Genomic DNA, 16160 nt, shown 5'->3' with positions numbered 1-16160 from the left:
ATTAATTAGTTTTAATAATTTTTATGTTATATGATTTTAGAATGATTATTTAAATTTTTGTGGTTCTCTAAATATTTTATTTTTATCATTTGAATTTTTAAAATAAGAGAAAATCATTTTACAATATTTTAAATAATCAAAGAGAAATAAAACCTTATTTTTAAAAATCATTTTAATAATTTTATAATTCATAATTTGAGAGGGCCCATGGGGGCCCATCAAGCCCACCATTGTGATGTGTGTGGGACCCAATGGGTTGCACATCCCACTTAGTGGGGGTATTATCTTATTTTCTAAACTTGTGAATCAAGGCCATCAATTAAATTGAAAATTTATGGAAAGTGTTTTGTAGAGATTTTGATTGAAACAAGAGTATAATGTTTTGTGATTTAAGGAATTTTGATTATTTTAAGATTATGTGAATAAAGAATGAATATCCATAAAAGAGAAAGTATGAGTAATATTTTCTTTTTTTGAATATTTAATGGGAATAGGTTTAGGAAATGAAGAATAAGGTTCTAGCACCTTCATTTGAATCTTGATAGTGAATCTAAAGAATGGATGACTCACATCTTTCACCTCACAAGTCTTCTTAAATCGATGGTCTAGATTTGATTTCACTAAAGATGGTAAACCCTAAGGCATAGAAAATCTATAGATAAAGGCATTCCCCCTCATGATTTTCTACGCCTTTTCTCTCTTCTTTCTCTAAGAGTTCTCTCTCTCAAAGATCTCTCCCTTTTCTCTCTCTAGGGGCCACGCCCCAACTTAGGGTTCTCTCTCTCTCTTGGTGGGTTCTCTTCTTCTTCTAAGGTTAAGCCAAGGGGCTTGAGGAAAACTAAAGCATTGAGGCTTTAGCAACTTGGTTCTGGATAGAGATCTATATGCCTTTGAGATGGTTTTGCCATACATAGTAAAATCAAGAGACTGATAATTGATCCAGAGCACCATTGGAAGAAGATTCGGAGTGAGGTGTATTAAGCTCGGTTGAGTTAATCTTCGACAATTTTACTTATTTCTTTGTTGTGCTTTTCCATTCCCATAAAGCAATGTGTTTTCATTTATTGGATAAATGAGTTGTATTTAAGTAGCAGTAAATGGGAACCATTTTGTTTATTTATTTGAAGAGAGATTTATTTATAATTGGATATTAAGTGATATTGCCGGTGTAAGAAAAGAAAATTTTTAAATATATATACGTTGTGCTTTATCACATATCCAACTTTCAGTACTTTACCATACCATGGCCCTAGTACTGTGGTATAAATCTCCTAAGTACTTGTGAACTTAATAATACATAAATCGAGTAGATAAGAATCAAGCCATTATGTTTCCTTTTTTATTTGCCTATCAAAAAAGCCCCAAAAAGAACAAAGAAAAGAAATAAGAACTCTCTAGTTGAGTTTTCCATATTATGCATTAGCAAAATGCTCTATCTAATTTCCTATTAGTTGGAGCAGGGTTTATGGAACATGATAATACAACTGGTCCATGTGGAGTGAATGCTTGTGTATATTTGTGAACAATTCACCTAAGCTGGAAATGGCAGTGCTTGCAATTATGCAAAAGCAAAGAAGGTTGTTTAACTTTTTTTTTTTTTACTCGTAGTGAAGACAGCATTATTAGATGGTTAGGCAGCACATCTTTTCAAACTTAGGAAGAATGCTAAGAGTAGAACCTGTCATTCGATGTGATCCACAATGTATACTATCGATCCAACCCCAGGACATGATGGATCTGATTTCCTTTGGAAACAATGTCTCCTCTTGCAAAACATTTCAATTTGTGGGACAGGTGGTTTAGAATCAAGTGCCAGAAAGCGCTCACAGATAACCCAACACAGACTTGTCAAACCCAAATGTATAAGACATCTTTTTTCTTTATTTATGGGAAGCATACCAAACTCCAATGGTGTATGGTATTTGGTACTCTAGAGGGATTTCCAACATTCATTCCTCAGAAATGAATGGTACCTGGATGAAATTTCTTGGTAGACCCTAATACAGTTAATCCTCACTGTTTGTCATTGGGAACCAATGCTGAATGCATCCCTGGAATACTATACGGCATGCACCCTTGCTGTATTACATACTTTTCTTTAGGTGGTTTGTATAAGGTGTCAACCTTATATTACTGAAATAATGCGCATCTCGAAACCATGCCGAATGATGCAGTTTCGGTGCTGGGAAAGCCTTTAGATTGAGTTGGCATAAAAACCTATTCTCACTCCTAATTACGAAATTTATGGATCCAAAAATGATGCAAATCGACCAGATTTAATGGCAATCAAAATTTTTGAAAATAGGTGGTCCAGATATTATGTTACAATATGCACTGTTTTCATGACTTGAAATTGTTTTCTTTTATATCCATGCATCTTAAGGTTGGGATGATCAATTTTGAGGGCTTTTCAACATGGGGACAATCGTTCCTGATGGGCTTTTGAGGTGCACGTTACTTTAATAGTAACAGGTTGACACCTTATATAAACTTTGTCCTTAACTTAATCACAAAATTAGTTGACTTAATTCAGATACAAACATGGAAGGGAAATTATACCATAGCTGAATGGACTATAGAAAATCATTGTCCATTTATGTCATGATCATCGGATGAAATGATGCAGCGATCGATAGATTGGGACCTGCCATTGGGGTGATGTCCTACGCTGGTGGTTCCCATGCATCCCCGCCCATTTCATTGGATAGTCATGGCCCAACTTAGTTTTCCATGGTCAATTGGATTATAATATTCATTTCCAATGTGGAAGCTTGATGATTATGTTAATTAAGTCCACTGGATTACAGGGCCTTACAGGAACGTTCCCATCTTCAAGCACAGATTTGTTTCTCAGGGTGCAAAAGTCATGGGCCTGGCTGAGGGTTTTTGACGAGTAAATATGTTGGAAATATTTAATGAAACAGCCATTTCATGGAGCAAGAAACCTGGAAACAAAAGCATGAGAGAAAGTTTGTGATATTTATAGATGGGACGGCATACCATGATGCATGATCTAATAGAGTGTGCGTATATGATACTCCATAGGTGCATCCACTGTTAATTTCCAATAACTGACGGTTTTGATCAACCGTACCTGGGGTGAATGCCCTGCTGGACCCTGATACAATCAATCTTCACTGTCTGCCGTCAGGAAGTGGATGGTCTTTGGAATAGTTCGTACCATACTTCAATGGATTACTGTTTACTTTCTCTTGGTTGAAACTTAAATGTTTCATGGATTACTGATTCAAAATTTTGTGGAGTACCTGAGTGTATAGCAACTCGATGGTCCCACCAACTTCTGTACCCAGCATGCCTAGGACTTCCAATATTTGCAATCACGACACCAGGACGGCGATCTTTCAAGGCTTGTAGGACCTTGATCAAAGAATACCGCAAATACAATCCTCATCTAAACTAAGGATTCCTTTCTCTTTTCTTTTGATACATGAAATAATGGATTTCTTTAGTTTGAAGTTGGAAATCCTCACTCTGTATAGGGATATAACAGAGTCCAGAGTGTGTCGATCCATATATCTGATGTAGATCATTCACCGGTCACTATGCTCCTTACCTTGTGGGCGATTGTCGTAATTCATCACCATGCACTCAATGAAGTAGTTATGCGTTCACTTTCATCCAAGAAAGAAAAGAAGCAAGAATTAGTGGACCAATGGCCTACTTCCATGGTATCATTGAGCTTGCGTTTCATTCTCATATCCTACCTAATATGGCAGTGAAAGTAAACCACAAAAGAGGCACAAATGGTAGGTAAATGGTTCAGTACAGGGATATCCACCTTCAATTCCAAGTGAAGGATAATGAAGATTAACCATATTTTGGATGAATGTTCATCCCGAACAGTGGCTAATCTCCACCTTCTGTTTACAGGAAAGGACCATGGATTATCCTATGGTGTACTGTACAACACATATAGGGGGAGTTTGCATTTTCCGTTAGGAAACGCAAGAAAAAAAACGTCTTTCAATCACAACATGAAGACATGAGACAATCGGAAGATGATATTTGGCAGTACTGTACACCGCACTCCATTGGAGTATTTTATGCTTTTTTCTTTATAAATCTTACCAGTCAGGATCAATCTTCGAAGCTAAGGGTTCATGAAACGATAGCTGCGTGGTACTTGCAGTTGCGACAATGATGGTCATAACTCTTGGGAAGATAACTTGTTCACGCACATTATTTAGCTGAAAGTGCTGTTGTCTTATGGATTTGATGGGACCATCAAGCTGCTAGTTTTGGTTCAACCACACTCTAGTGTGGTCCAGCTCTGAACTGGATTTTCAATGAGTTTGGTGCTAATATTATTTCTATTCTAGTGGAAAATACTCTCTCTCTCTCTCTCTCTATGTTAGATAAGAAAAACATGGTTATGTTTTTGTTCGTATAATGTTAATACTTTTGTGCATTGTTTCAATGCATGTATTTTAAATAAAAATATACGCATAAAAACCATAAGAAAGAGGTAAGTTGATAACCACTAATGCAAGCTCCACTTTGTTTATGGGGTTTGGCCCGAGGGAAAACACCTCTTATTTCTTAAGAGTGGTACTCGTACCCAACATCTACTGTCCATGCTTATTCCCTGACATAAGATGTTTTCCGCGTTTTTGGCTGCCTTGCCTTAAATGGAAATAGTTCTTTATCTCCACCATCTGTGAATTAAGGACTGATGGTAGATAATGGGTATGAGTACCCATTTTATAACATTTGGGGACAAAATCCAAAATAAAATTTGGGGGATCGACGGCGGTAATGAAGTTATGTCAGCGCTGTTTCATGAACTATTTCTTTTAGAACACTGCAACTTTTTGAAATTTCGGATTGTTGTGGCAATCTAATGCAAATAAAATGCTTTGACACAGAAAATGAGAAAGTTTGGCAACCCAACTCCCCCCTCCAAGGAAAGAATCCACCATAGGAAAGAGCCCACTTTGACTTTGGTATCTCAAAATGCCATGAAATTGCCTTCGACTCTCACAAGGCTGAAATTTGGTTCTTTATACTGATGTAGATATTTTTCAAATTTGTTTCTTGAGAGTAATGCCATGAGGTGTGTATAAGATGCCACCTTATACTATACAATGCATACCTCTAAATTTCGTAGGTAGATGTGATTTTGGTGTTGGAAACCGTACCATGGCCCGAAACTCCTTGTTCACTTTAATTATGAAATTTAAAATTTCAAAAAAAATTCAGATTGAAAGAATTACAAACACTTCAAAATCTTGAAAATAAACGGTCTAAATAAATTATTTCAAGATGAACAATTCTTAGGACTCAGAATTCTTTTTTTCTTCTTTATATCATACATCTCAAGGTTAAGATGAACAATTGGAAAGTTTTCCAATTTCGTAACACTCTTTCCCATGGGATTTTTGAAGTTTGTACAATATTGCAACCTTTGGATTTTTGAAGTTGGTACAATATTGCAACCTTCTATTCTTGAGAAGTCCAATAGCATTAAAAAGTCTATCATATTGCCTCTTTCTCTCTCTCTCACAAGAGTAATTTGGAAGCAAAACCACTTTTACCTTTCCTACCAAATAAGCAAAAACTTGATATTATTGAAAAACCACCTAATTTATACCGAGATGATGCTCTCTCTACATGCTAACACCACAATATTTATGAGATGATGACTACAAATCACGTTTCAACAAATAAATATGTTAGGGCAAATCCTCTTCCAATGAATATTATACACCAATTGGGAAAATACAATATAATCTATGAATTACTTCTTAGAATTATAGTCCATTGGGGTCATCACCGTCTAGGAAAATGTACGATGATGAGGGGCTATTTGTTTCTCTTGTTCTGGTGGGTCCTATGAATGGTCTCTCTCCACCACCATCAATTGTTGCAATGGATAGTGATGCCATTAGAGAGTACGGTATCCTGTAGTCCATTCGATTATTGTCTGTTCTCTCTTTTTGGGAACACCCATGAGGGAAGAGGCCATCGCCTTTAGGCTTTGTTTGCATTACTTAATGGGAAAGGTTTATATAAGGTTGCGACCTTCAAATGTAGAATTACAGATGCACCTCAAAAATCTATCGGAAAGGTTGTTTTAATGTTGAGAAATCCTCTATTTGATTATCTCGACATCAAGATGTATGAATATATATATATATATATAAAAGTTTGAGTTTCAAAAATAGTGCATCTTGCAATAAATTATCTAGGCCGTCTATTTTCAAGATTTTCATATGTTTATATATCTCTTTGATTTTAACTATTTTTGGAGTTTAAAATTTTCTAATTAGATATGAAAATATATTTTAAGATAACCCTAAGAATGTTTTACAACAAAATTATATGTTATGATAAAATTTGGAGGTGCACCTTAATTAGATCGTTTAAGGTTGCCACCTTGTAGAAACTGCACCCTTACTTAATAGCCATATCAAAGAAGCAACTCTGAAAATTTGTACTTTAAAGCTGTTATAATCATATTAAAGAAATCTAGCATCTATAAGAGGAAAAAAGGTTTTCTAGCTTGTAGTTTTTAGGATATTCTCTGTAGCATTTTGGGAACAAGTGTGGTTAAAAAACTTAGAAATATAAAGATTAAATTGATAAATTATGCAACCTCAAATAGTTGGGTAAAAGCTATGATGATGAAAATAATAAATTAGCTCTTATTGACTCAAGCTATGCAATAAGTAACATTAAATAATTGCTAGTTATAATGAATGAAGACTTGCAAGTTTCCTATTCAAACTGTTGGCTACAATCACTATAACGACTGTTATCACTTATCAGGGACATGTGACTGTATTGGGAGAGGTTTGGTACATTCAAAATGGGTTTGGTTACTAATAAGAGTAGTGGGACATGGTTTTACATAAAATTTTTAAAATAATAGTTTGAAAAATTAAATAGTTACAAAAAAAATGGCTTTGGCCATTTTAGATGGTCAAAATTGGCATGTCAAACCAGCAAAAAATGATTCAACATTCATTTTTGACTAATTATCCGTTAAACTCGGTTTTTAAATTGGAGTCATTAGATCAGTTGGACATGTTGTGGTCCAATCTCATCTTCATAACAGCCATTGGATACAATTGTTTAGAAATCATTTAAATCGTTAAGTACAATTGTTTTTTAGATGGACCCCCTATTTACATCCATATTTAATATGAATGCTCTATACCATATTGTAGAAATCCTAGCATGGCCCTAGTATCGTGATATGCTATTATATAACTGAAATTTGATATATTAGTGTCCCACTATTTCAGCATAAAATACTTTTAACAGCATACCCTTATTGCTAATAGTAGAAAAGACTTTTGCAATAAAGAAAAGAAATATTTATGACTTGGTCAGAGCTATTTATTGAGTCGCACCAGGAGTTAAATGAGGGACAGTAACTAACGTATGCCTTTTAGCTTTTCTGGTAAACTTTCATTCTATTGGTGATAAACAAAGAAATAACATAAGTTGCATAGACATTAAATGTCTGAAAAGTTTGACAAAATCTGGTCTTTTTTTTTGAGAAAAACAATCGTGGGTTTAGGTCAACATAACAGTAATTGAAACATAGTGTTATTAAGTGGACAAAAGGATTTTTAGTCTAGAGCATTATGTTACGGCCTTTGTGAAGCCCTGCGCCTTGACCTTGCGGCACTCGTGCTCTCAACCTTTTTGAGGACGAATCAGCCTTATCATATTAGTGCGTACTACCCAACGACCCACACACAAGCACAATCAACTAAACAGGAACCACCATGCACTCAATAGAGATGGACACGAAATTAAATAGGAAAAACTTTGTATTTACAACACTCAAATGTCTACAACTTTCCAAAGTGCCTCCCCAATGAGGAGCCCTCCTCCTTATATAAGCACTTGGCATTACAATGGATGATCAAGATTATATACAAGTGTCACCGATCCAATGGTTAGGAACAATCCAATCGTTCTAGATCATTCCTTTCTAGTACTTTCTGCAAGTTGAGTCTCAAAGCCCTCTAGACTTCTTATGATCCACCTAGACTACTCTAGAACCTTCCTGGCTAAAGTGATAAAAAAAATAAAAATAGTATGCACGTATTGTAAAAAATACCATAGTTGGGATTTCACAATTAGTTGTATAATAAGACCAAGATGACTAAGAAACCCAAGTTTTCTTAAGCTGTTAAGATCAATGGAATTCTTGTATTATGAGGAGTATAAGGTTTTCCAAGAAAAACTGTGAAAAAAAAGAAGCGAATTATGAGGTTTTTTTTAATTTAAAAACAAACGTTTAAAATTTCAATACTGAGCTTTTAGGATAGGAAAAAGTTTGTATAAAGTTGCAATATTAAAATGTAGAATTGAAGATGCATCTCAAAAATCCATCCGAAAAGGTCATTTTAATGTTAAAAACCCTCTAATTGATCATCTCAACATCAAGATGTATGAATATGAAAAAAAAATTTGAATTTTAAGTTTTCTAATACTTAGATCCTTCCCTTTAAAAATTGGACGGCCTCTGTTCGATCTTGAAATATTATTTTTTGCAAAATTGTTTTATGCATCGCATCACACATTTCTACATTTGTTCCTTTGCATTATAAATCATCCATATTAAAGATGCATGCAAATGGGTAGTCCATCTAAACACAATTGAAACTAACGGTCCAAATGTTTTCTTCATAAATTTATTTATTTTATTTTTTAAAATGTATTTATTTTTTCATATTCATGATCTCCATGTTATAGATTACATGCCCTTAAAAATTGGGTAAAAAAATCCATCTTAAAAATGACTCATTTCTACATGGACTCATAGAAACTATCGTTATTTTTTTCAAGTGCATAGACTGTTCAATTCAAAAAATTTATCACTGAGGTTAGTCTATGGGCTGAAAAGGTTACTTCCCCAAAATAGGGGTTTTAAAATTATTATTTGATTGGGTAAACTGATGGAGTAAATAGACTGTATCCTCCCATAAGAGCATAAGATCTTTTTGCTAGAGATATTCCCTTTTCTTTTTAAAGAGACCAGAAAAAAAAAAGAAGAATAAAAAGGTAAATCCCTTTCCTAATCATCCGTGGGGGAAGTATGCTAATCTCTTTCCCCTAATATTCTCATCCCCAATAAACTTACCTCAAAATATTATTGCTTATGCACTTTCGGCATGGGAAGTATCCATGATGGCCTTAAAATTAATTTTCAACACTGATGATAAAATTTGAAACTAAAAAAAAAGTATCGACCTTGTGGATGAATGAATTCTTAGTTTTAGGGAAAAATAGATAGTCTAGATAATTTCTTATAATATACATTATTTTATAGCATGTAATCCTAATTTCTTTTTGCAATCATAATGTTGAAGCCAAGATGATCGATTTAAAACTTTTCCAACACTTGAATTGTAATTCACAATGAGTTATGAGGTGAGGCTTTATTTATTATGATAGGTCTGGAGCCCTATCAAACCATTGTCCATCACAAAATATTTGCACCATTTTCAATTTTCCTCCTGTGTGTGTGTGTGGAAGGCACTGCATTCTGAGTGCATGTACTTGGAAATGTGCATGAATTAGGTGTGGAATGGCTAGCCACTAACAACTCCCAAAACATCGAATCCAACCAACATCCCATAAGCAACATATTAGCAGTAAGAGACCACTTGCTTGATGCATTTTGAAACCCTATATCTCACAGTAGCAGAAATGGCACAGTCAATAAGATGGTACAAAAATAAGTACTTAAATCCTTTCTTATTATAGCAAAAAGAGTTGAAGTACTTCTGCATTGTTACAAAACTGCTAATTGACCTCCTGGGACCATCTTATAACATAAAGAAAAAGTTTATGTAAGGCCTTGATGAAGTAAGGCGCACCTCAAAAACCAATGGAAAAAAGTTGTTCACATGCTAAAAAGAACTTCAAACTGATCATTTCAAGAGAGAAAAAAAAAAAAAAAAAAATTCAAATAATGAAAGTGGTGCATTGTGCAACGTATTATTTAGATCATCCATTTTTAAATTTTTTAATTGTTTATAGATATACCCCATCTGTATCATTTTTTGAGCTTTAAATTTTATAACTATAAACAACAATAAAATTTTTCTTTCCAAAACTGCACCTTTTGATATAAATTTTAGGTGCGCCTTTAACAATACAAGGTTGACAACTTATATAAACCTCACCTTAAAATAGAACTACAATATATATATATATATATATTCAAGTTCGTCCTTAGAGGCATGTGGATTGGTTTGAAGCATATTTCTCAAGTAGGTAGGAAAATCGAATGAAGTGTTTGGAGTATTTGGGTTTTCCTGGTATATAGGTGCTTTGGGCGGTATTCTTTTTGGAGTGGCTTTGGTGAGATCCATTTGGAAGATATCCCACCATTTTACAGAGATGGTTTTTCCCAAACGAGGGATGTATGTATAATCATTGGAAGTATTGGGTGAGATGGTATAATCCCATTTCATAATCCAAGGGATTTGGTATAAAGCCATAAAGTAAAGGTGAGTGTCAACTGTATTATTGGTAGTATTGTATTGTATAAATTGCTCCTGTAACTCCTTAAAAGCAGGAGGTAAAATCATAGCAGTTGATCCCCACACGAAAAACCAGTTTTGAAACCAAGTGGGGAACCTTTCAAAAATTGGTAGCCGGAACTGTAAATACCAGCTATGAGTATTGTTGGGGTTTTGATAGTAGAAAAATTTATGCCAAGCTTCTATGTACTCAGCGTATTTGAAATATTTGTAAGAAAAGTATGAATGTCAGACCAAGGAGGAGGATTCTTCTTGAGTCTATCATATAATGGTTTAGAATCCAAAGCAAGGTTAGGATAGAAATCACTTACGTAATTAAGACATCCTAAAAACCTTTGTAATTCAGTTTTATCAAGAATCTTATCAGGAAATTTATCAGCAAAAGCTATAGATCTATCTATTGGAATGATAGTGCCATGGTGTATCATATGTCCTAAAAACCTAATATTGGTTTTGAAAAGTGTAATCTTTTTGGCAGAAACCACTAAGCCTGCTTGGCTAACAGCATGGATAAAGGTATTTATATGTTTAATGTGTTGATCAATTGATTCAAAGCCATACTTAAGGAGATCAATAAAAAACAAGAGTACATACCTCATATTGTAGAACAAAATAATTATACAAACCTATATCTACAATCCCTTGGAAAACAAACTGAAAGAATAGAAAGAATTGTATCCAAGGAAATACCTACTGTATCTCCCATTCCTAAATCAGTGTTATTTAAACCTCCTCCTGAGTTAAATAAGAATAAATTCCACATTGGAGAAAATAATAAATCCCTTATGGATCAATTAATCTCCAAACTATCCCAACTAGATCTGAAAGGAGTACCTTCACCTCAAATCAATATTCCTCCACCTACGATTACTTCTCAAATACCCACACCAATAGGTATCTCCAGCTCAGTCAGAAGGATCCAGAAGAAACAGATCCAGACGAAACAGATCCAAAAGAAGACGATCCGGATGAGTTCAGCCAGAGACCATGAATAGTCATCATCACCGTCCAGAAGAAAGATAGTATATGGGATCATCACCGTCCAGAAGAAAGATAGTATATGGGACAAATAAGGGGCCTACCACCAACGACAAACACTCCTATTTTACCACACTTATAGCATACTGGGAGTTTTCTCTTTTTCTTTGTATTTGGAGAAAATTTATTGATTAATTTCTTTTTTGATTTTTTATAATACTCTTTATCCTTATTCTTCTTTTTGGCTTTAATATATTTTTCTTTTTTGTATTTTTTCTTTTTCTTTTTGACGTAGTCAGGCATATTTTTTCTATCTAAGTAATAGCCAAATTGCTCACAGAAGTCTCCAAGTTCTTTTTTCTTGGTGAGCTTTTGTTTATCTATTTGCTTTTTTAATTTCATATCAGTACAGAGGGCTAAGCCTTCTGCACATATTTCTGCGGAGAGTTCTCCGAGTGTATATGATGAATATACTATTATTCCATTGTGTTTTTTGCGAAGTCTTTCCTTGACTTTTTCTGCAAATAGATATGGAAGACCAGCTATGAACTTTTCCTTCCAATGGTCTAGCTGGCAATCTACATGTATTAAAAGTCTTGAGAAGAATACATCTTTATACCATTTATAATGAGAAAGAGTAGGACAGCGTAAATTAGATAGCAAGTCTTCTGATCTTGCTGCTAGTAAGGAAGTACTACCTACAAAATGTAAGGTGATTGTGTATATCAAGGTATTAACAGCATCACTTTCTGTATATATAACTTCTTGGTTTTGGTCATTTCTTCCAGTCCATTGTCTAGTATTGTTTAAAATTCTTTGTTTAGTGTCATCATCCACATAAAAATCCCACCATCCTCTTAACCATCCTGTGAATCCATTTACTATTGCTTTGGCAACTTCTTGATCATGGTTGCCGGCCATTTTATTTGCAGAGGCATACATGGTCATATGTCTCATGACATCTAATATTTTTAATTCGGATAAACCATCTATTTGCCAATTGACTATAGATCTTCCAGAATAAGATACTGCCTGTTGTATTGAATCTTCTTCCATTTGAATGTCAACAGGAGTAGGTCTCTTATGATAGGGTAAGGCTGTTATGGGTTTCCAATATTTCCCATAAGCTATTTTATTGATGGTATCCATTAGAGGTGTAGTATCCATAAATGCTTTTTCCTGATTTTGGATTGTATCCTCTATTATGAGTTCTTCCTCTGTGAGCATCATTTTTTGGAGTGGCTTCGGTGAGATCCATTTGGAAGATATCCCACCATTTTACAGAGATGGTTTTTCCCAAACGAGGGATGTATGTATAATCATTGGAAGTATTGGGTGAGATGGTATAATCCCATTTCATAATCCAAGGGATTTGGTATAAAGCCATAAAGTAAAGGTGAGTGTCAACTGTATTATTGGTATTATTGTATTGTATAAATTGCTCCTGTAACTCCTTAAAAGCAGGAGGTAAAATCATAACAGTTGATCCCCACACGAAAAACCAGTTTTGAAACCAAGTGGGGAACCTTTCAAAAATTGGTAGCCGGAACTGTAAATACCAGCTATGAGTATTGTTGGGGTTTTGATAGTAGAAAAATTTATGCCAAGCTTCTATGTACTCAGCGTATTTGAAATATTTGTAAGAAAATTCAGAATTTTGTAATTTCTTCCCTTGTGCGGGATTAGAACCCCACTCAGTATAAGGAAGGAGCTTTTTTATCTGTACCTTTGAATAGGCTATGATTATGGTATTTTGTTGAAAATAATGGACAACAGAGATGGATCCTGTTTCCATTAGAATTGCTTCATAGTATTCTCTGGTCTTAACCCCATTGATAGGATTAAGATGATTTAATAGGTATAATGGTGCAAGCTTGCTTGGATCCATGTGAACCTGATGGTCCTCAATGGAAATGTCTATTAAAAAGGCCCTTTCAATGTATTCAGATCTGGGAGTATTGGTAGGAAGAGTGGACTTGGATTGGGCAGGTGAAAAAGTAGGAGTTGAAGTACGAGCTTCTGGGTATGTAATTTGATGAATTGGTGATTGAGATGGTGAACGAATATTCAGGGGTGAGGGTTCCCCTTCATATGGAACTAAAGAATTCATGGGTTGTTTTCCCCGGGGAGTATTGCCTCGGGATCCCATATTTAAGGATGAAAGATCCTTATCAGAAAGATTATCTTTGAATAATTGAAGTGCAAGTGAAAGTGGTGATTCGTCGTTGGCGTCAGTGTTTCCCCCCCTGCAAAAATTCACGGGTCAGAAAATCGGGTAAAGAATTAGAAGACCCGGGAAGATGTTCAATGGAGAAATCAAAGGCAGAAAGTATTGCCTGCCAGCGGGCAAATATTTGTTTAGAAATCAAATTTTTTACATCTTTTTGCAGAATATCTTTGGCTGCTTTGCAGTCTGTTCGTATAAGAAAAGGTTGGTTTAAAATATCACTTGGAAATTTTGTGACACAATGAACAATGGCTAATAATTCTTTTTTAACCATTGAGTAATTCAATTGGGTTGAATTCCAAGCCTTTGAAGTATATCGTAATAATTGTTCTTTGGAATCTATTTGTTGTTTTAATATGCCACCAAGTCCTTTATCGGAGGCATCACATTCAATTATTTTGAAAGCAGTGGGATGAGGAAGAGAAAGGCATTCAAGGGTTTTAACCTTACTCTTTATTACCTTTATTGCTTGAGTATGAATGTCAGACCAAGGAGGAGGATTCTTCTTGAGTCTATCATATAATGGTTTAGAATCCAAAGCAAGGTTAGGATAGAAATCACTTACGTAATTAAGACATCCTAAAAACCTTTGTAATTCAGTTTTATCAAGAATCTTATCAGGAAATTTATCAGCAAAAGCTATAGATCTATGATAGTGCCATGGTGTATCATATGTCCTAAAAACTTAATATTGGTTTTGAAAAGTGTAATCTTTTTGGCAGAAACCACTAAGCCTGCTTGGCTAACAGCATGGATAAAGGTATTTATATGTTTAATGTGTTGATCAATTGATTCAGAGAATATTAAGACATCATCAATATAAACTATCATAAAAGGGTAGTAAGAGTTGAAAACATCATTCATTATTTTTTGAAATTCTGATGGTGCATTCTTTAATCCAAAAGGCATTACATTCCATTCGTATTGTCCAAAAGGAACATTGAATGCAGTCTTGTATTTATCTTCTTCTTGGATCTGGATTTGCCAGCATCCGGATTTCATATCAAATTTTGAAAATATACAAGCTTGAGCAACTCTGTCTAATAAATCTTTTTTATTAGGAATTGGATATCTGATCCATTGTAACACTTTATTTAATGGTTTATAATTTATTACCAATCTAGGAACTCCTTACTTTTTCACTGATTTTTTATGGTTTATAATTCATTACCATAAAAATTTATGGTAATAAATAAGGATACATTCATAATTACCATAAAATATTTTGAAGGTACAAGTCCTTCGTTTATGCAATTGAGATCAGCTCCTGAATCTATAAGGGCTGATGTTTCAAAACTATAATTTTTAGCAACAATGATTTTGACTTGGACAAACCATTTTTGTGCAACTATTTTATTTATCAAATTAACTGAAGGAATTGGTATTGTTGGTATTTCACTAGTCTCTATGGGACCAGTGGTTTCTATTGGGTTGTCTGTTATCAAATCATTGAATTCTATTTCATCTGTCTCAGAATCTTGTTGAGACAGTTGTTGTAATTCTAATATTTGAATTCTTCCTTTCAATTGTACTATTTCGGATTTTATTTCTTTAATCTCTTTTTTGAGATCAGAGATTGTAGGTTCTTTTTGAGAAGTGTGTTGATCACTTACTCTTTTGATAAAATAACTGATCCTGAGGAGAAAAGAGCTATCATTACCCAATTTATCAATATTACCAAAAATAAATCAAAATCACCTATTATCAAAAATCCAGATGAATATAACTTCTCTGCCATTATCAAAAGAGTAAGTGATCAACACACTTCTCAAAAAGAACCTACAATCTCTGATCTCAAAAAAGAGATTAAAGAAATAAAATCCGAAATAGTACAATTGAAAGGAAGAATTCAAATATTAGAATTACAACAACTGTCTCAACAAGATTCTGAGACAGATGAAATAGAATTCAATGATTTGATAACAGACAACCCAATAGAAACCACTGGTCCCATAGAGACTAGTGAAATACCAACAATACCAATTCCTTCAGTTAATTTGATAAATAAAATAGTTGTACAAAAATGGTTTGTCCAAGTCAAAATCATTGTTGCTAAAAATTATAGTTTTGAAACATCAGCCCTTATAGATTCAGGAGCTGATCTCAATTGCATAAACGAAGGACTTGTACCTTCAAAATATTTTGATAAAACTACTCAAATATTAAATACAGCAGATGGCAGTAGGTTATTTATTAAATATAAATTATCCAACGCCTCTGTATGTAATAATCACCAATGTATTGATACACCATTTATCATGGTTAAAGGATTAAGCCAATCAGTAATTTTAGGAGTCCCATTCCTAACATTACTTTATCCTCTAACTATTGATGAAAAAGGAATTTCATCAACAATTCAAAATATTCCAATACATTTCAATTTCATACATAAACCAAAATTAAAAGAATTAAATAATGTCAAAAGC

General features: G+C 34.0%; 1 long non-coding RNA gene across 1 annotated transcript; it reads right to left on the bottom strand.

Annotated features, from left to right (window-relative positions):
* Positions 1 to 2275: 2275 nt before the first annotated feature.
* On the bottom strand, positions 2276 to 6159 carry LOC148782688 (uncharacterized). Its single transcript, XR_016052744.1, has 2 exons — positions 4090 to 6159; positions 2276 to 3632 (listed from the first exon to the last, which is right to left on the bottom strand). It is a non-coding gene; the product is annotated as an uncharacterized LOC148782688 (long non-coding RNA).
* Between the last annotated feature and the right edge of the window lie 10001 nt (positions 6160 to 16160).

This window comes from Amborella trichopoda, chromosome 3, assembly GCF_054954075.1.
Source record: "Amborella trichopoda isolate Santa Cruz 75 chromosome 3, AtrichopodaSantaCruz75HAP2 v2.0, whole genome shotgun sequence".
NCBI classification, from domain to species: Eukaryota; Viridiplantae; Streptophyta; class Magnoliopsida; order Amborellales; family Amborellaceae; genus Amborella; species Amborella trichopoda.
This window is presented reverse-complemented; position numbering and strand designations above follow the sequence as displayed.